The 21691-nt window shown below is 42.3% G+C and overlaps 1 pseudogene; it reads right to left on the bottom strand.

The window, feature by feature from the left end:
* Positions 1-1817: 1817 nt before the first annotated feature.
* LOC106558232 lies at positions 1818-8425 on the bottom strand (annotated as a pseudogene).
* Between the last annotated feature and the right edge of the window lie 13266 nt (positions 8426-21691).

Here is a 21691-nt window from a genome sequence, read left to right on the forward strand (position 1 = left end):
CACCAAACGCTCTGTGTCTTTGGGCTTTGGCTGCAGCTTTGAGTCATTTTCTTCTTCTCCACCTGACTTCAATCACTCCTTTTGCAAAAGCTCCAAAGCTCCCTTGTGTCTACTTTAGGGATTCAGAGCTGGGACTCCACATACTTTTTTGCCATTGCAGCTGCCAGGCAGATAAAAAATGGTGCATAGCAGAGCTCCCTGCTCTGAGCAGCTCAAGAGGAAGAGGCTGAAGCTGGCGCATTTGGATTCAGGAGAAGCCTGAGATAACTGAGCCAATTTCTTTAGATCCAGCAGTTTCCTAGGCCTGCCAAGACACTTCAGCCTCCCAGACAGCTCAAGGACTTAGACAGGAAAAGTTGAGTTAATGAGTGATGGTTGACACACAATTCTGAACCCTGCAACAGCAGTGTGTCTGTGCTCAGGCCTTCATCGGGCGATGGCCCAGCGACAGCACAGAACTCCTTGGCTGGGAGCCACTCCTGGCTGTGGCTGCATGTGGCTCCTGGTTTCTGCACTGTTAGGGCAGTGACTTCAAGGGCAGCTGAGGTTCCTAGTTACCCTAACACATTTATAAAACTGGTCAAGCTCCCTCCAACCAAATGTCCTTCCTGCTTTCAATTATTTTTGTAGGGAACCTCTATTTGCACACAGAGTCATGTTTCTTGCCATGTTTGTTTAGTTTCTTTTTCCGCCGGCCTCTTTCCTCCAGACTGGTAGAGGCAGTCTTTCTTGTGGCTTGATGCCAGTTGAGTCTCAGCCAGGTATGGCTGGAAGGGGCTTGGCAGATTCCCCTCTGAAGCGGGAATTTTCAGGCTGCTTAATTCCTAGGAACTGAAGTCTGGGAAAAGAGACAGACGTTGGGTATTCCCCACTCATGCATATAACAAAAATGTGGGTGCCCTCTTCTGTGGACTAAGCCCCTGGCTGGTCGCTGAGAATTCAGAACCATCAGGTGAAAATCCACCCTTGCAGACTCTTAAAGTTCATGAAAAGCGATGAGTACCACCATGAGCTACACACGGAGGGAATGGGAATTCAGCTAGGCCAGCAGATAGCTCTGAGAAAACAGGAATGGAAGAAAGAATTGTGAATATTTCGTGAAGGAGAAATTTGAGCTGGCATTGAAGGGTGGGTATAACTTGGCTTTATCTATAGCAGTGTTTCTCAACCTCAACACTACTGACATTTTGGACCAGGTAATTCTCTATATTCTCTAGAATATTCTCTATTCTAATACTCAGGGGGCTGTCCTGTACATTGTAAGATTTTTTTTAGCAGCACTGCAGGCTAAAAGTGTAGGTACCTCTACTCATGAGGTACCTGTAGGATTCCATCCTGTGTGACAAACAAAAAGTGTCTCCAAACATTGTCAAATGTCCTTCACTGGAAAAAAAAAGTCATCTGGTTGAGAATCACAACTATAAAGGAATAGGCAAAAAAGTATTCCAGAGAGAGAGAGAGAGAGAGAGAGAGAGAGAGAGAGAGAGAACAAAGGAGAAGCCTGCCCCAGACAGCAGGCAAATCAGTTTGCTGGGAATGAAGGGTATGTGAAGAGAACTCTCAAACAGTGGAAAAATAGAATGTAAGCTCCACAGACTGTGTGTGTGTGTGTGTGTGTGTGTGTGTGTGTGTGTGCATGTGTGTGTTTCATGGTGGGCCTCAAACTCCTAGAATTTCATTAAGGAAAAAAAAAAACCCTCCTAGAATAGAGTCTGCCACATACTTGAAACTCAACACTGTTTATAGAATGGAAGAGAGTCTAGGAACACTTAATAGAGGGCCGAGCACTGGGTTGAGGAGTATTGGTTTTTCTTCTGTAAGTAACATGGAGACATTTGAATGTTTTAGAATAAAAGAAAGTGGTGACCCATTCTAGATTATCTAGAATCAGACAGTCATACATCTGGAAGATTGGAGAATAGCCAAAAGGCTGTACAGGAATCCAGATAAGAGATAATAAGGGTTTGACCACAGATCAAACCCTTGTGGAGGGAGACGAGGAGAAGCCATACATGACAGCAAGACTGGGAAGTGGGAATGGGGCAGAGAAAGAATGGCAATGCATAAAAGTAGGAAACACAGAGAACAAAGAGGGCATGTGGGAAATAATTTAATTATTTGCAGTTTGCTTTTATAGAAGAATCAATACTAATCCTTCTCAAATTCTTCCCAAAACTTGAAGAGAGCCGAATACTTCCAAAATAATTTTATGAGGGCAGTGTTACCCTAATACTAAAGTCAGACAAAGCCACTATAGGAAAAGAAAATTACAGGCCAATATTCTTTATGTGCATACATGCAAAAATCTTCAACAAAATATCAGCAAAACTAAACAGCACATTAAAAGTATCATACATCATCATCAACTAGGATTTATCCTGGGATGCAAGGATGGTTCAATATAGACAAGTCAATAAATCTGATAGATACATCACATAAACAGAATGAAGGATAAAAAAATCATATCATCATCTCAATAGGTGCAAGAAAAAGCGCTTGACAAAAATTCAGCACCTTTTCATCATAAAAATTCTCAACAATTAGGTATGAAAGGAATATACATAATAAAGTCCCTATATGACAAGCCCACAGCTGACATCCTATTCACTTGGGTAAAGCTGAAAGCTCTTCCTCTAAGATCAAGAACACGAAAAGAATGTCCATGTGTGTAACTTAAATTCAGTATAGTACTAGAAGTCCTAGTGAGACTAACTAGGCAAGAAAAAGAAATAGTATACCTCAGAGGTATCGTGGGTTTGGTTCTAGACCATCACAATAAAGTGACTATCACAATAAGTGAGTCAAATAATTTTTTTTTGTTTTCCCAGTGCAAATAAAAAGTATTCTTACAGTTTACTGTACAATATCATTTAGTGTACAATATCATTGTGTCTAAAAATACCATGTTCCCCAATTATAAAGACTTTATTGATTAGAGAGCTGATCTTCCTCTGAGCTTTCAGCAGGTCATTATCTTTTTGCTGGTGGAGGGTCTTGCTTGCATGTTGATGGTTACTGACTAATCAAGGTGGTGGTTGCTGGAGATTGAGTGGCTGTGACAATTTCTTAAAATGAGACAACAATGAAGTTTGGTACCTCCAACTGATTCTCCCTTTCATGATTGATTTTACTATAGCATGCAATGCAGTTTGATAGCATTTTACCCACAGTACAACATCTTTCATTGGGAGTCAAGCCTCTCAAACCCTGCCACTGCTTTATCAACTAAGTTTGTATAATATTCTAAATTGTTTGTTGTCATTTCAACAATCTTCACAGCATCTTCACCAGGATTAGATTCTCTCAAGAAACTACTTTCTTTGCTCATCCTTTAGAAGCAATTCCTCATACGTTCAAATTTTATCATGATATTGCAGGAATTCAGTCACATCTTTAGGCTTCACTTCTGATTCTTGTTCTCTTGTAGTTCCTTCCTCCACTGGAATCCCGAAGCCCTCAAAATCATCCATGAGGGTTGTAATCAACTTCTTCCAAATTTCCATTAACACTGATATTTTGACCTCTTCCCCTGAATCACAAATGTTCTTCAAGGCATCAAAAACAGCAAATTCTTTCCAGGAGGTTTTCAATTTATATTTCCCAGATCCATCAAAGGAATCACTATGTGTGGCAGATAAAGCTTTATCAAATGTATTTCTTAAATAGTAAGACTTGAAAGTCAAAACTACTACCTGAACCATGGGCTGCAGAATGGATGCTATGTTAGCAGGCATTAAAAAAACCCCATTAATCTCTTTGTCCATTCCCATCAGAGTTCTTGCATGACCAGGTGCATGGTCAATGAGCAGGAATACTTTGAAAGGAATCTTTTTTTTTTCTTCCCTGAGAAGATCTCAACAGTTGGCTTAAAATATTCAGTAACCCATGCTGTAAATAGATATGCTGTCATCCGGGTTTTGTTTTTCCATTTATAGAGCATGGGCAGAGTAGACTTAGCATAATTCTTAAGAGCCTAGAATTTTTAGAACAACAAATGGGCATTGGTTTCAACTTTAAGACACCAGCTGCATTACCCCCTAACAAGAGAGTCAGCCTGTCCTTTGAAGCTTTGAAGGCAGTCACTGACTTCTCCTCTCTAGCTATGGAAGTCTTAGATGGCATCTTCTTCCAATAGAAGGCTATTTCATCTACATTGAAAGTCTATTGATTGGTATAGCCACCTTTAATAATGACCTTAGCTAGATCTTCTCGTTAATTTTCTATGGTTTCTACATCAGCACTTGCTGCTCCACTCTGCACTTTCATGTCATGGAGATTGCTTCTTGCCGTAAACCTTGTGAACCAACATTCACTAGCTTCAGACTTTCCTTCTGCAGCTTCCTCCCCTCTCTCAGCCTTCACAGAATTGAAGAGTTAGGGCCTTGGTCTGGATTAGCCTTTGGCTTAAAGGAATGTTGTGGCTGGTTTGATCTTCTATCCAAACCATTAAAACTTTCTCCATCAGTAATAAGGCTGTTTCTTTTTCTTATCATTCATGTATTCACTGGAGTAGCACTTATAATTTCCTTCAAGAACTTCTCCTTTGCATTCACAACTTGGCTGTTCAGCACAAGAGGCCTAGCTTTTGGCCTCCTTTGGCTTTCAACACACATTCCTCACTCAACTTAATAATTTCTAGCGTTTGATTTACAGTGAGAAACATGAGACTCTTCCTTTCTCATTTAGACACTTAAGAGCCATTGCAGGATTATTAATTGGCCTAATTTCAATATTGTTGTGTTTCAGGGAATAGCAAGACCTGAGGAGGGGGAGAGAGAAATGGGAGAACAGCAGGTCAGTGGAAGATCAGAACACATAAAACTTTTATGGATTAAGCTTACTGTCTTATATGGGCACATGGAGGTTCATGGCTCTCCAAAACAATTACAATAGTAACATCAAAGATTACTGATCACAGATCATCATAAAAAAATAATAATCCTTAGAACAGTTTGAAATAGTGTGGGAATTACCAATCTGTGACATGGAGACAGGAAGTGAACAAATGCTGTGGAAAATGATGCCAATAGACTTGCTGGAAGCAGGGTTACCACAAATGTTTAATTTGTAAGAAAAAAATGCACTATGAAGTGCAAGAAAGTGAAGTGCAATAAAACAAGGTATGCCTGTAAAAGGCATTCAAATAAGAAAGGAAGAAGTAAAATTGTCTCTGTGGATGACTTAATCTTTTTTTTTTTAAGATTGATTTATTTATTCATGAGAGAGAGAGCCAGAGACACAGGCAGAGGGACAAGCAGGCTCCCTGCAGGGAGCCAGATAGAGGACTTGATCCCAGGATCTGGGATCATGCCTGAGCTGAAGGTAAATGCTCAACCATTGAGCCACCCAGGCGTCCCTGGATGACCTAATCTTATAGATAATCCTATGACTTCACAAAACAATGTCATCTTCATGACATGAAAGTGCAGAGTGGAGCAGCAAGTGCTGATGTAGAAACCATAGCAAATTAACCAGAAGATCTAGCTAAGATCATTAATAAAGGTGGTTATACCAACCAATAGATTTTCAGTGTAGATGAAATAGCCTTCTATTGGAAGAAGATGTCATCTAAGACTTCCATAGCTAGAGAGGAGAAGTCAATGACTGCCTTCAAAGCTTCAAAGGACAGGCCGACTCTCTTGTTAGGGGGTAATGCAGCTGGTGACTTAAAGTTGAAGCCAATGCCCATTTGTTGTTCTAAAAATTCTAGTGCTCTTACCAGCCCCAAACAAAAAACCCCAACTTGTTAAAATTAATAAATTCATGAAAGTTGCAGGATCCAAAGTTAGCATACAAAAATAATTTGCATTTCTATACACTAAAAACAAACTATCTGAAAAAATTAACATCAAAAACAGTAAAATACTTAGAATAAATTTAATCTAAACCCATGAGGTATTAATGAAAGAAATTGATCAAAACATGAATAAATGAGAAGATAATTTGTGTTCTTGGTTTGGAAGAGTTAATATTGTTAAAATATCCACATTACCCAAAGCAATCTACACATTCAACACAAATTTCCAAAAGGCATCAAAATTCCAAAGGCATTTTCCACAAAAATAGAAAAAACAATCCTAAAATTCATATGGAACAACAAAAGACTTTGAAAAGTCAAAACAATTTTGAGGAAGAAGAGCAAAGCTGATTTCAAACTATAGTACAAAGTTACAGTAATCAAAACAGTATAGTACTGACATAAAAACAGGCACATTTACCAATGGTACAAAATAGCCCAGAAAAAAATCCACACATAGGTGGCAAACTAATCTTTGACAAGGGCACCAAGAACACACCATGGGGTAAAGATAATCTCCTCAATAAATGGTGTTGGGACAACTGCAAAGTATTGACACTGGACCCCTATCTTATATCACTCATAAAAATTCACTTGAAATAGATTAAAGACAAATCTAAGACCTGAAGCCATAAAACATCCAGAAAAAAAAATAAGAAAAAGCTCCTTGACATTGGTCTTTGCAATGATTTTGAGACATGACACCAAGAGCACAAGCAACAAAAACAAAAATAAATAAGCAGGACTATATCAAACTAAAAAGCTACTGCACAGCAAAGGAAACTATCAACAGAATGAAAAGGCAACCTACGGAATAAGAAAATATTTGCAAGCCATATATCTAATAAGGGGTCAATATCCAAAACATAGAAGGAATTTACACTACTCACTGACAAAGAAACTCCCAAATAATCCAATGAAAAAACTCGGCAGAGGATCTGAATAGACAGTTTTTCTCCAAAGGTGACAGGTACATAAAAAGGTGCTCCATATCACTGATCATCAGCAAAACGCAAATCAAAGTTACCATGAGATATTACTTCATACCTGTTAGGATGGTTATTATCAAAAAGATAAGATATAAATGTTGACGAAGATGTGGAGGAAGGAGAGCCCTTGTGCATTGTTGGGGGAGAACATAAACTGGTACAGCCACTCTAGAAAATAGTATGGAGGTTCCTCCAAAAATTAAAAATGGAACTACCATATGATCCAGCAGTCCCACTTTTGGATATGTATCTAAGGGAAATAAAACCAGTATCTTGAGGGCCTATCTACGTTCCATGTTCATTGTAGCATTATTCATAGTAGCCAAGATAATAGAAACAACTTAATTGTCCATCAATGGATGAGTGAATAAAGAAAATGTGGTGTATTTATATACATAATGGAATATTAGTCAACCATAAAGAGAGGAAAACCTGCAATCTGCAACAAAATGGATAAGCTTGAGGAACATTATGCTAAATGAATAAGCCAGACCCAGAAAGACAAATACAGTATGGTATCACTTATATATAGAATAAAAAAATTTTTTTTGAACTGGCAGGTGCGAAGCTATAAAGAAAAAGGATCAAGTCAAAATTTCTCATCCTGTGGATTTCTATGGTATGCATGAGACTAGATGTTGTCCGTTATGATCCAATTTCACCTCTTTCCATGATAACAGAGCCCACATTTTTAGTTGGGTATGGGATTAGTTATTATTATTATTAAGACTGTATTAAGACCCAGCTTCCCTTGTCACTAGGTGTTGCCATGAGACTGTTTTGCCCAAGAGCTTTAAGAATCATTGTCACGCAATTGCTTTCAGGAACCGATCCTGGTTGGCATGTCTCTTGTCTTCTTATTTTTTGTCCCAAGTTCTTTTTTTTTTTTTTTTAAGATTTTTAAGATTTATTTATTCATGAGAGACACACAGAGAGAGGCAGAGACATAGGCAGAGGGAGAAGCAGGCTCCCTGTGGGGAGCCAGATGTGGTACTCGATCTCAAGACCCCTGGATCATGACCTGAGCTGAAGGCAGATGATCAATCACTGAGCCACCCAGGCATCCCTTTTGTCCTATGTTCTATCTTGCTTCCTGGATGTGGAAGGCTGGAGTTGGAGCAGCCTCTTTGGATCACAAGAATGGGTGCTGCACACTAAAGATGGAACCATGGAAGCTGGCTTGGGGCCAGGGCTCTAGGTGACTTTGTGGATCTGCCATCCTGGCCCTGAACTGTTGATCCCCAGAATCAGACATGAGGGAGAAATGAACGTCTATCTTGTTTAAGCCACTGTTATTATAGGTGTCTGTTGTTTGCAGCCAAACCTAATCCCATCTGACACAGTAGAAGGGACAGCAGATGGAAGAACGGGCCAGAGAGTTTGACAAGAGTAATTCAGTGTCCTGGAAACCAAGGAAGTCAGAATTTCAGAGCAGTGACCCGCAGTGCGGAGGAGGATGAGGCCTGAAGACAAAGACACTATATTTGACAGCTTAAAGGTCACTGGTAGCTTCATGTGAACACTGTCCAAGGTTAACTGCAAACCAAACCATATGAAAAGCCTCTTCACAGCATCTGCAAACACTCAGGACGTGCCAGCTGACCTACATCTTGGGGTCTGGAAGATGCCTCTGTAGCATGAAGAGAAAAAATATTTGCAGACTCACCTTATCTGCACAGACTGTTCAGCCTTCAGAGAATTACTAGACGACCGGAGTCACTGTGAGTAAAGGTTGTCAAAATAATTAAAGGAGTGTTTCCAGCAGTGAAGTTGGAGAATAAATGAAGGAGTAGGGTCTTCGCAATGGCAGCCCCTTGTCATTTGACTAATGCTCTCTGGTCCTTCAGATCTCAGCCTGGAGCCACTTCCTCAGACACAGTCCTCGGACCCCCTGTGATAGCCTCTTACAGCTTCCTAAACTTGTCCTCCATTTGTTTAGTATCTGCCTTCCTCAATGGCGTATTGGTCCCACGAGGCCTTGCACCCTGTCTGCTTCATTCATCGCTGTGTCTTCGGAGCCTAGCTGAGCATCTGGCAAAGAACAGCAGCTCGATTTAGTGCATGAAGTTTCTCCTCGCAGGGCTGGCCCCAATCCTCTTGGTGTTTCGCTTAGTTCATTTCTTGTCTGTGAGGAAAGACTTTTGGAAATTGTTTCCTCTCTTGGCTTCTTGTTTTCATCCTGAGAACTGATGGAGAGAGGGGGGAAAGTGGAATTCCTAGTTAATGTCTACCAATGTTAGGGAGGATGGCATCTTAGTTTCCCATTCCCTCAATGAAGACACCAGGGAGCCAATTAGTATACTAAGACTATATGGTACCCAAGGGTCTTTCAGAAGCTGGAGGGATGAAGAAGTCTCCTGAAGTCTTCACCCCCCCACCCCCAGTGTACCTTCCAGGGTGTAGGCACTCCAAAAAATACTCTAGACCCGTGCCTCTTAGAGCATTACTCAGCTACAGAGAACGAATTGCATTCCAATTCCTCCAATTCTAGCCTCTACCTCCCCTTGAGCCTTATCTCCTCATCCCTCTGGCCCTATTGAGAGCCATCATCACTCTTCCCCAACATACCTCTGGAGGGGTACCTCCAGTTTTGTATCTTGGCTCAGGTGGTTTCCCCTCCTGAATGTCCTCTTTCCCCCTGTCCCTGCCTCCCAAAGGCTACCTGTTCTCAAGACTCATACTAAATGCCATCCTCTCTGGAGAGCCTCACCTGTTTGCCCAGGCCAGGCATACATCTTTGTCCCCTCCATCTCCAACAGCTCCTACTGTCTGATGTTCCTTTGAAAATTAGCACATTCTGTCTTGTGCTGTTAGCCTGATTTTCAGATGGATACTCAGCTTTCTGAAAGGGTGCTACCTTGAACTTTTGCGTAGCCCTTGGGTATAGCCTTGTACAAAGTACATATCAGTAAATAGCTATTGGTTGACTATCACAGTGTCCTATTCCTTAGCTATGCTCTCTGCAGAAGTGGAGAAGAAAACACACACACACACACACACACACACACACACACACACACACACACGAGACCACAGAAATCCTTTCCTGCCCCTGTTTTCATGGCTTCTCATCTTGGACTGTAAGACATACTACAGGTTCTGGGGACTTTAATTTATTTTTCTATCTCAAACAAACAAACAAACAAACAAACAAACAAACCCCACAACCTGCTGTGGCTAGTAACTTATAAACTGTAGTAGATTATTATAAGTAAGATGTATGTAATTGTTTACCAGCAAGCTTTAAATAAACACATAAATTCCAGTGTCTCTTCTTATTGGATTTTCTGACATGTCAGAATTGATCTGTGATCTCATTGAAATGTAAACTACAAACTAGCCTCTGAGGCTCTTAAATCAGAGGTGGGAATAGAGATAATAGAATGGTTAGCACCTTTGAGAAGCGTATCTATTTGGTAGAGTGGTTGGCGGGTTATATTTTGCCAGCCAAAAGAATGACAGCTTCATTTGCACCAAGCTGCAGAGATTGCCTCTGAGCTGCTCCTCCTTTGTCTCCTCTCCAAAGGAGAGGTCTAACAGTGGGGTTAGGCCACAGGCAGAGCAGCAATCCCTTCTTGTGATATAACTAAGATTCTCATTATTAAATGCTCCTTTTGCAACCATTCCTCACAGCCTCTGTAGTAGACAGGATTCTCCAGAGAAACACAACAAATAGAGGAGATTTATGATGGGAATTGGCTCACACGGTCGTGGAGCAAGAGAAGTCCTACAATCTGCTGTTTGCAAGCTGGACAGCCAGGTAAGCCCATGGTATAATTCAGTCCAAGTCCAAAGTCCTGAGAACTGATGGTGTAGTTCCCAGTCCCAGGGCAAAGTCCGGAGAGCCAGGGAACTGCTGGTCTAAGCCCTGATGCCCAAAGGCCCAGAAGCTCCAATGCCCACAGGTGGGAGAAGATGGACATCCCATCTCAAGAAGAGGGAGTGAATTCACCGTTCCTTTGCCCATTTGTTCCATTGGCGGCCCCAATGGATTGGAAGATGCCTACCCACATTGGCCAGGGCAGATCCATTTACTCAGTCTCCTAAATTAAATGCTTCCAGAAACACCCTCACAGACACTTTCAGAAATATTGCTTTATCAGCTCTCTGAGCATCCCTTAGCTCAGTCAAGTTGACACATAAAATTAACCATCACAGCAGCAGCCCAATATCCTATATTAATTGCATTAAGGCTTATTTTAAGCAACTTGGATAAGACAGAAATATGGCCTCTTATATAAATCCCCAGCTTATTCAGACATGAGGAAGACACACATTTAGTGATGGTAGAGGTACCACAGGCACAGGTGACTGTAATGGTCTTGGAACAATGGTGTCAATAGACTTACAATGGTGTCAGTGCACTAACTTGTGCTAGCACACCAGTCATGATTGCTCAGGTAGTGTCCTAAAAGGCATCCCTCTTCTCTCTGGCTTGCAAGCTTGAACCTGGGATGGGCTACACCTCTTCCATGTTTTAAGCTGTTACATTTGTTTTAAGGGTGTTATAATGGATTATAGACTGATCATCTCACACTGTTATCGAAAGCTATGTTGCTGAAGCAAGTTGAATCAGAAATTACTGATGAGGAGCTCCTGGGTGCCTCAGTGGGTTGGGTGTCTGCCTTCAGCTCAGGACATGGTCCTGGGGTCCTTGGGTTGAGCCCCTTGTCTGGCTCACTGTTCAGTGGGGAGTCTGCTTCTGCCCCTCCCCTGCTCATACCTGCACTCTCTCAATCTGAAATAAATGCAATCTTCAAAAAAAAATTAAAAAAATAAAATCATTAAAAAAGAAATTACTGATGATTCCTAAAGGACAGATATTAGAACCAGTCTAAACAACCACTTCACAAGACAAATTGCCCAGATTAAAATAAGAGGAAATGACTCCCTTCTGATAGGAAGGATGATCCTAACACAGAAATCACTGGATTTCCTGATGGCACATGTCTAAATAGATAGTGGAAGCATGTGTCACTTTTTTTTTTTACCAGCATATAGAAGAAAAAACTTCAAAAACTCTTGGTTGTCAGAATGATGATGGGGAGTCCTAAGGAGGCAACCCAACACCCTTTATTTGGAAAGAGTCAGGAGACCTGGCTTGTTAAAAAAAAAAATGTCAGGACTGACAAGAAGCTGTTTGCAAGGGTTTCTGCCACAGAACGTCACAAACAGGTCCTAAGAAGAAAAATTTGACATGATTTAGATAGTTGCATCCTCCTCAAATCAAGAAGAGATAAATTAAGCCATGATTGATGGTGGTTAGAAGTTTTCTTTTTCTTTTTTTTCAAGTTGTACAGGGTGATGTTTTTCATTAAGGTGTACAACTTGATGATTTATACGTATAGTTGTGAAATAATTACCACAATCGAGTTCATTAACACATCCATCACTTCACATAGTTACCTTTTTGGGTGGTGAGAACGCTTAATATCTACTCCCTTAGCAAATGCCAAGTATACAGTACGGTAATGTTGACGGTAGTCACCATTAGATCTCCAGGAGTCATTCGCCTTAGAGCTGAAAGTTTGTATACCCCTTGACCACCATCTCCCCATTTCTCCCAACCCTCTAGCCCTTGTCAACCAGCATTCTACTCTATTGATGTGACTTCAGCATTTATCCTTTTTGATCCCAAATGTAAGTGATGCCATATTTTTCTGTGTCTGGATTATTATACTTATGGGGTTAAGGAAGAAAGTAAAGTCTCAAAGTGGTAGGTTGGATAAAAATGCAAGGTTCTTCTGCTCTTGAGGAGTGGACTTTACATTTTTTTTTTTTTTTTGATTGCGGGGCAGTTGGGGGGGAGACATGGTTTGAGAAACCAGGTACCTGCCCCAACATTTCTAAGTTAACACTTAAAATTTTTCATCTTAAATTCAAGTAGTAGCAAAGAATGTCATTTCTAGCTTATTATATTTACATGTTAAAATAAAATGGTTACATTTCTGACTTAGCTGTGGCTCTTCTAAATGCCATACTGCCTTAATAGCCACCAGCATAGCTGTTCTCTAACAAAGGGGTTTTTCAACATTCCTTTTACTCCTTTTCATATTTTGATCCCACTCTCTCTAAAGAATTGTAGGTTTTTGTGCTCAAAAGTCTTTAGTTGTTGACCATATCACAGTTCCCCATAACAAAAGTATTTACATATACTGAAATAAGATGTTAAAATATTTCCTCTGACTATTAAGCTGGGAATGTTCACCCCTTTTCCTGGATTACACTAGTGCATCATTGGTTGAACCACACACACCCCTGCCTTTCTTTGGTAAGGTGGAAGAAGGACGCTTGTGAGACAGGAGGTGGAAAAAAGGGCTAGTGGAATCAGGCCCTCCATTCTGAAGGAGACTCATTTTATTTATTTATTTATTATTTATTTATTTATTTATTTATTTATTTATTTTTAAAGATTTTATTTATTCATTCATGAGAGATACACACACACACACACACACAGAGGCAGAGACACAGGCAGAGGAAGAAGCAGGCTCCAGGCAGGGAGCCAGACGCGGGACTCGATCCCAGGACTCCAGGATCATGCCCTGGGCTGAAGGCGGCGCTAAACCGCTGAGCCACCCAGGATCCCAAGGAGACTCATTTTAGAAGGAGACTCCTACTTTTCTACTGTCCATAACATCATGCGGCCACACCCTCACCAGGGGCCGCCTGGTGGCTGGTGGGGTGTGTTTCCCACTCATGGCCTTGAGCATGGTTTAGTGACTTGCTTGACTGGACAAATGTGAGCAGAAGCTTGAAAAGTGCTCGCACAGTTTGGTTTGGGTTCTAGTACTATGAGAAGACCATGCTCTGGGTAGCTGCTGCCCTTCACTGGGCCCCAAATGAGATACGGAACTAAGCTGGCCCCACCAGGCCTGTCACATAATGGTAGGGCCCATTGCAAAATAAAAATGTGGCGCAACAGGATTCACTCCTTCTTTCTCCTGCCTCACCACCTCAGTCCATGGTGGATGGGCAACACCCAAAGGGCAGAAAGCTCCATGCAGGGATGCACTTGGTATTTGGATTGAGAATGAGCAAAAAGTCCCTGCTCATTGCCCAATAATGTGCCATGACACTGCCTAAGTAGCCACTACCCTGCCCCACCTGAAGACACTCCAGAGCACATGCCTGACTGGCCCTCCCTGTGCCCATGTCCAGAACCCCATGGGGACAGCGGGCAGCAGTGGTCACTGGGCATGAACAGAGAGCTGATGGCTAAGCACCTATCCTGGGGGGCAGGGAGATGAGAGAAGCACCACGGGTGAACTGACGCTTGAAGCCTCTTGTGCATGTTTCATCAGACTTTACTCACAAAACATGAACGCATTGGGTTCATCTCAGAGTATTAAAGCCCAAGTGCCAGGTCTGTCTGAGTGTAGGGCTCTGTAAATCTGATCACCCAACCTGGAGCCAGTCCTAGCACAGCAAACGGCAGAGCTGCAGCCTAGATCGGGGCCTCCACCTGACCCACAGCTGCCATGAGTATGAACGATTGCTGTTTTAAGTCACTATGTGTTGGGGTGGTTTGTTGCGCAACATTCTTGTGGCAGTGACTGAATGATGCAAGTTATGTTCCCATGGAAACTCAGATTCTAAAATATGGCTCCCTAAAACTACTCTTGCCTGTTTGCCTCTTAGAAAGTCTCTGCATGCTCACAAGGATACAAGTAGTCCACTTTGAAGTCTACTGGCCTAGAGACCAAAGGTCAAATGGAGTGGGAGGGAATATATGAGACACCTAAAAGTGTGTGTTGTGGGGGGGTGGTCAGCAAGTGGGATCCTGCAGCTGGCGAAGCAGAGGAAGAGCAGGTCTGGGGACAACCATGCTGGAGGACGGAGGCTGTGTGACCTAGAGAGGGGGTGGAGGTGCTACAGAGCCAGTGGCACTGTAGGTCCCAGTGGACCCCACGTCCCCCGTTAAGGGCAATGTCACTGAGTGGTGATGCACATGGGCTGTAGCCAGACAGGCAACCTGCTTTGGCTGGTCCATCACACTGGCCTGTGTGACGGTGGGAATGCACTTATCTCCTTAGGGCTTTCCTGTCCTTATCTGTACCTGTGCTACAGTGTCATTCTGAGAATTCCACACATGATCCATGAACAGGCTTCAGCACAATACCTAGCACTTTGTAAGTACTTAGTAAATATTAGCTGTTTATTATTATCCAAGGTGATGGGAGTTATGCAACCTGGTCCTCCCTGTGGTTGTTTCCTGTGGTTGTTACAACAAATTACCACGACCGGGGTGGCTTGAGACAACAGATATGTGTTCTTTCACAGTTCTGGAGGCTGCAGGTCCATGGTTAAGGTGTCATCAGGGCTGCACTTCCTCCAGGTGCTCTAAGGAATACTCCAGCCCTTGCCTCTTCCTCCCTCTGGTGGCTCCAGCATTCTTTCGTTCACTTGGGGTCCCATTGCTCTAACCTCTGCCTCCTTGGTCACATTCCCTCCTCCTCTTCTGTCTCTCTGTGTGCTTCTAATAACGACTCTTGTCATTAGATTTCAGGCCCATCAGGATAATCCAGGGTGATCTCCTCTCATGATCCTTAACTTCATTACATCTGTGAAGACCCTTTTCCCAAATAAGTTCCATTCATGGGTTCCAGTGATTAGGATGTGGACATATCTTCTGGCGGGGTTGGGAGTGGGGTGGGGTGGGCTACCATGCACCCCATGGCAATGCCCATGTTTCTAATGAATGTGCTGGAAGTACCAGGTGGCAAGATAAGGCAGAGAGTGGCAGAAGCAGGTGACATGGGCCTGCCTATAAGAGGAAGGATTTCATAATAATTAATGAGTAACAGTGAGGGAGTGGAGAGGCTGTCTCCACCTCCCAGCAATATAGGGTGTAGATAATCTACAGCTTTAGGCATAGGGCTTCAGTGACGGCACTGCTCATGGGAAATGGCAAGGTTTCAGCAGAATCAGAAGGAGAGGGAGTGTAACCCAAAGAGCAACCCCAAAATATAGTAGATTCCTGATGGGACATAGTGTATGCCACATTCAGAAGATGGACTAGTGTAGGGGAGCAGAAGATATTCAGGCAAACAGAGTGAGAGAATGTCAGGGAATGTGTGATAAGGCGGGGAGTCTAGAAGGATGTCAAGGCCAAAGCTGGTGAACCAACAGCCAGTACCTGCCACCATCCTTTGCAGTCCCCTCCCACGTTCCACTCACCTCACCACTCCAGCCCCTCCCCTTGAACTCCCTAGACCAAATCTCTTACAAGGATTTGTGTGCTTTTATGTCCCCAATAAGCAGTGGGGTTGGTGTGCTTTGGTGTCTGGAGAGTGAGAGGCTGAACTTTTACCAGTTTTGTGTTTTCATCTAGAATATCACTATACAATCCCTACGTAAGAGGATTTCTTTTTATAATTGATACTGTATCTGTATCAGTGTAATTAAATATATTTCACTCAGCTCTTCCCGCCCTTTATCTCTTAGGAAGCATTGTACTAATGAAAGGCTTCAGATCAACCCTGAAGGGGATGACTCAGGTTTGCAGGTCATTGTGCTCCTGGTTGGGATAAGTAATCACACATTATTTGCATATGTACAGGCCACCCTAGGAATACTCTGGGTTCTCCCTTTTCGAATTAATATTTGGAGAGAAGAAAACAATTAAATTATACTAGAAAGGGAGATCTGGAGAGCCTGTGTTGGTTCTGAAGAGAAATTATGAAATGTAGATAGGTCAAGAGAGTGGAGAGATCTGGTGAAAGAAAAGCAGTGTATAAAATTAATTTTTAACTATTTGGGGTTGGAGGCTGCCTTTGACTTATTTGAGGATCCGATAAGAACTGTAGATTCTTTCTCTAGACAGACTCACACAAGCATATGCATACAAAACCCCACATGCCGTCTTGCAAAGTACCTACTCAATCCCAAAACCCACCCACCAACTTCTAGGGATGGATCCCAGGTGGCCAGATAAAGCCTCCTGGAGCATAACAGGCTCAGGGAGTGGTAGAAACACCAGCTCCCCTGGGACTGATGGTTGAGATGGGAGAAGAGAAGAAGAGGTTGGAAAGCTGGGTGGACAGGCTCTAATGGCAAGGTCCCAGGAGCATAACTGCATTCTGGAGTAGGCATGTTACATATCTTGGGCAGGAAGTACACCAAAGACCAAGGATCCCAGTTGGTAGACCTGTCACCTTCTTGGCTTTGATGGCCTCATTTGTAAAATGGGAATGTTCTCAGGGTCAGCATGAGGACAAAGTGAGATAACATAGAGAAGGCGTTTTGTAAACCTTTTAGGTTGCAAAGTATCAAATGGGGAGGTTCAGGAAGATTAACCAGGTGGTGACCTGATGGGTATATGCCTCATAGCCCTCAGCTAGGGAGCAGGAGACATGTAATGTGGCTTCAGACTATTAGTCAGGGCAAGGGAACGAGAATATTCATGGACATATTACAAAGTAAGCCAGGTGGAATGAACTTATCATTTTTGAAATAAGGGGTAATATGCCAGACAGATGATTACTTTTTAGTGTGAGTGGAAAGGTCTTGAGTGAGATCAGGAAGAGGATAAGAAATGTTAATCCTGAAAGCCCCTGAATTTTTCCAGAGGTCTTTCTTCCAAAACCAGATGGTACATGAATTAGATTTTCTGTGAATTATAGAATATTAAATTTTATAACCAAACCAAATTGATGTCTTATGCCTGGAACCAATGCACTGTTGAATCTATTGGGAACAGCTTAGATTATCTTAACTATTGATTCATGAAAAAGGTTTTGGCAAAAGGTCTCAGACAAGGAATGAAGCCAGAAACAGCATTTGTCATACCAGATGGGTTGACTCACCCTTTGGACTAGAAATTCACCTGTCTTTTTGTGAAAACTGCCTACTGGTCTATTAAATGGAGCAGGGACATTTGTTATATCATGTATCAATGGACAAGTCTTGATTATCCAATGTATATGAGCTTCTGGGATACTTTGGTTTGGTGCTAAATGTTATCTATAAAGCTAATCTTTTAGAGAAACTTAATAAAAAACACCCCTTTGGACACCCAAAGGTCATCTGTTTGGAAGAAGGGATAGGAAATTGGCCCATAGTCATGTTGGGAGAAAGAAGTCATATTAGAGGTTGAGAATCTACTACACCCAAGTGACAAGCGAGGTCATCTACTCTACCAGATAGCAAATAAGAGATTGTCCCTTGTTTGGGGGCCACACATTGTTGTCTTAATGGCAAAAGGTAACTCCCTAAAAAAGTAATTTGGATTCAAAGTTGTGAAGATTACTCTTCCTTCAAACTTTCCCCTGGCAGTCTTACACTCATCACTTAAAGTTCAGTCAAAATGTCACCTACCTGAGTCACTCCCCTACCTTCCACACCCCTGCCCTGCCCCCCTGGACACGGTGTCATATCACCCTATTACTTACTCCCTCCTTTCTGCACTGGGTTACTTGTTTCGAGTCTGCCTCCCTCCCACAAAGGAACTTGTCTATCTTGCTCACTGCGGTATTTTCAGCCCCTAGCACACATCTGGGCCATGTTTGTTAAACAGATGCATTTAAAACCCTGAAACAAACCCTGATTTGCTTACCGGTTCTTAGAGTCCCAGCCTTTTTGTATGTCTTATTCCGGCAAGTCTTTTGAATTAGAATCCAGAATAAGACACACAAAAACAGACAAAAACAGACATCATAAGACATTCTGTACCTATAAGATAGAGATACAAGGTATAGAATCCCTGTTTCTGCTGCTGTCCTAAATTCAGAATTCCCTTACACATCACAGGACCACTGCAATGACCCCCAAAGTGTTCTGCTTGCCCTTGGTCTCTACACCCACTCAAGGGCATCCTGCAAACCTTGTGCTGGATGAATCTTTGATTTCCTATTCAAAAAATAAGCCATCAGTCAGACTTTCAAGTACCCTCAAACCTGTCCCTGTTTCCCATCTTTTTCTTTTTGTACCCTTTGACTCAGTTAAGTCCAAGTACTCCTCCCTTTCCATACATAGCCTGCATTTTCCTGCCTCCAAGTCTCTGCTCAGGTAGTGCTCTTTACTTGCCCCATTATTAGCCGACTTTAAGACCCAACTCCAATATTCTGTCCTCCAAGGAGTCTTCCCAGATTTCCCTAAACTGGAAGTAACCGCTGCTTCTTTCGACTTTTCTCACACAGTATTTGTCCCTCTCTTCAAGTATACAACATTTTATATAAATGTCTGGCCTCCTCCACTAGACGGCGAAGTAGTTGGGGGTGGGACTACATCTCATCTCCAGTGCACTAAGCATAGGGCCTCCCACATGGGAGATACTCAGCAAGAGTCGCAGAACGCAGGACCATGTCTGCATTCTTGTTTGGGTTCAGTTTTATTTTAAGCACAGGAAAATGCAAAACATCCTGGAATATATTACTCACGATTATTGCCAAGGGAAAGAAATCTGTCTCCTATTTGAAGAACTGCCTGGCGATAGATTGTGGCAATCACACAGAACTTTGTAATTTGCAACGGGTTCCACTTCGTTTGATCCCACAAGCTTGTGAGGTGAGTTGGTGTACTACAGGTGTCTCCAGTTCCTTGTGAAGGAACCTGAGACTCGGGCAGGAGAAACCACATGAGGTGCAATAACTAGTACGTGGTGGGGCTGGAACTCAGGTCCTGGGATCTCTCACCCTTGTCCAGCAGGAGGTGGGTGGAGACTCTGATCAATTATTACTGCATGTTAGAGAGATGGCTCCAGGAACTCCAGTATTTCCAGATAAGCATTCATTCTGGGGTGAGAAAGACTGAAGGTAAATGAGCTAAGCTTTCGATTCCCCACACCTTGGGATGAAGAGCAATTTAAAAAGCGGTAGAGTTTGAGTAGACGGTGACTGAGACATTCGATTTTTATTTTATTTTGTTTTTTAAAATGATTTATTTGAGAGAGAGAGAGAGAGAGAGCATAAGCAGGAGAGGCAGAGGCAGAGAGAGAATCCCAAGCAGACCCCTGCTGAGCATGGAGCCCCACACAGGGCTCTATCGTAAGACTCTGAGGTCACCACCGGAGACCTGAGCGGAAACCCGGAGTCTGATCGACTTAACCGACTGCATCGCCCAGGCACCTTGAGGCATTTTATAAATTAAATGGAAAGGATGCTTACCTGCAAACTACAAACTGGTCCAGCGTAGGCATCTTTATGCCTGAGTCTTTGTGTCTCCTAGAATATTCAAGGCAGTAAGAGGTGAGAGAAAGAGTTCAGGCATCGGACCTACAGAAGCCTGGGCTCAAGCCCCAGCCTTACTAGTCTGTCTGAGTGGCTTGGAGAAAATGACTGTCTGCGCCTACCTTCCTTATCTGTAAATGAAAGAGTTGTCATAATCATGTCTCCGTGCTGTGGATCTGTCATCCCATTCAGCTCTCCCTGCACTCCGAGAAGTAGGTATTTTATTTATTTGTTTGTTTGTTACTATTTTTCACTCCTTTCTCATTCTACAGATAAGGAAATGGGTCAGAGAGATTAGGAGCCGGAACAAGAGATTGCCAAGAAGATGAACCGCAGCCCACTCACTCACTAGCCCACGTGCCAGGTTCCGTCGACAGAACCCTGATAGGAAGACCTGTCCCAGCATGGTTCGTGTGAAGGTTAGATAAGAAAATGTGTTTGAAGTGTCAAGATGATATTAATTAGATCCCTTCTCATTTTTTAAAATAAATATTTGCAAATAAATATCCCCAGGCACATCTGTATTTCTTTAAATCATGTTTGAATTATAGGCCTTTTGTTTAATGATAATAATTAGTCAATCAAGTTTTTGTTTACACTCAGCTTTTTTTTCTTTCTTTCTTTTTTTTTTTTTTTTTTTTTTTCCATTTCTGGGGAAAGCTCACCATCAGAACCTGAGGAAGAGCCAAGCACTGCCCACCACTCGGAGGCAGCAGAGCGCACGTCTGGGAAAGGCCCTATGAAGCAGGGAAGAGCCTTTGAAGTCGGGCTTTTGCAAAAACGAACCTATAAATGATGGCCTATATCGTAAGCACAGTAATGAATTGCCTTAAAACTGGTGTCTGCTTCCCTTTAGTGGTTTATTATTTTTTTTAAAGATATCAGTGTATTTCTTTTTATTTTCTTCTTCTTTTTTTAAGTTTTTATTTAATTCTGGTATAGTTAACATACAGTGTTCTATTAGTTTCAGATGCACAATACAGTGCTTCGGCAATTACCTACATCAGCTTCACATTAATGTTTAATGGAGAATTACAGAAATGAAGCAAGGGGAAAAAAAAAACCTGGGAAGAAAATATTGTACAAGAAATTGTTGATGGGTGTAGGAAAGTTCAAATTGCATTTAAGCATGAATGTTTTCATCAGACTTTCTTACTCTCCCTCATGATGAGTCTAGCATCAACAGACTAGAGAACATTCCAGAGGCGAAAGGACTGTCGGGACCTGGAAGAGGGTAGAACCACAAGATAGACAAGACCAAGACTCAGCCCTGATTTTGAACCTTTGCTCTCACTCTTATCAGCTGTGTGATCTTCAACCAATGCCTGTACACGCTTGCAGCCCTGTGGCAGAGGTTGCCTGTGCTTCCTCACATCATTGCCTTTTCTCTGAGCACACAGGACAACTGAGCAGTGGCCCTGGGACAGATTCCGGCCAATGGGGTACCCATAGTACATCCAAGGCTGTGTTAAAATTCTTCTGTTTTGCCACCTGGGATTTCTCCTCCAAATAATTTTTTTTCCCAATACAAAACATGGCATACTTACTGTGGAAGATCTGAAAAGAAATTTAGAATGAAAATATCCAGCCACTAAGATGATCATTATTAAGATCATGGAATATTTCCTAAGTATATTTTTTTTATCAGAGTTGAGAACATAATGCCCATACGATTCTGTATCTGTCGTACTTTTGCTTGCCATTAACCTAAGCCTCTCCCCCGTGTCACTAAACAC

Source organism: Canis lupus, chromosome 35 (genome assembly GCF_011100685.1).
Source record: "Canis lupus familiaris isolate Mischka breed German Shepherd chromosome 35, alternate assembly UU_Cfam_GSD_1.0, whole genome shotgun sequence".
Classification (NCBI taxonomy): Eukaryota; Metazoa; Chordata; class Mammalia; order Carnivora; family Canidae; genus Canis; species Canis lupus.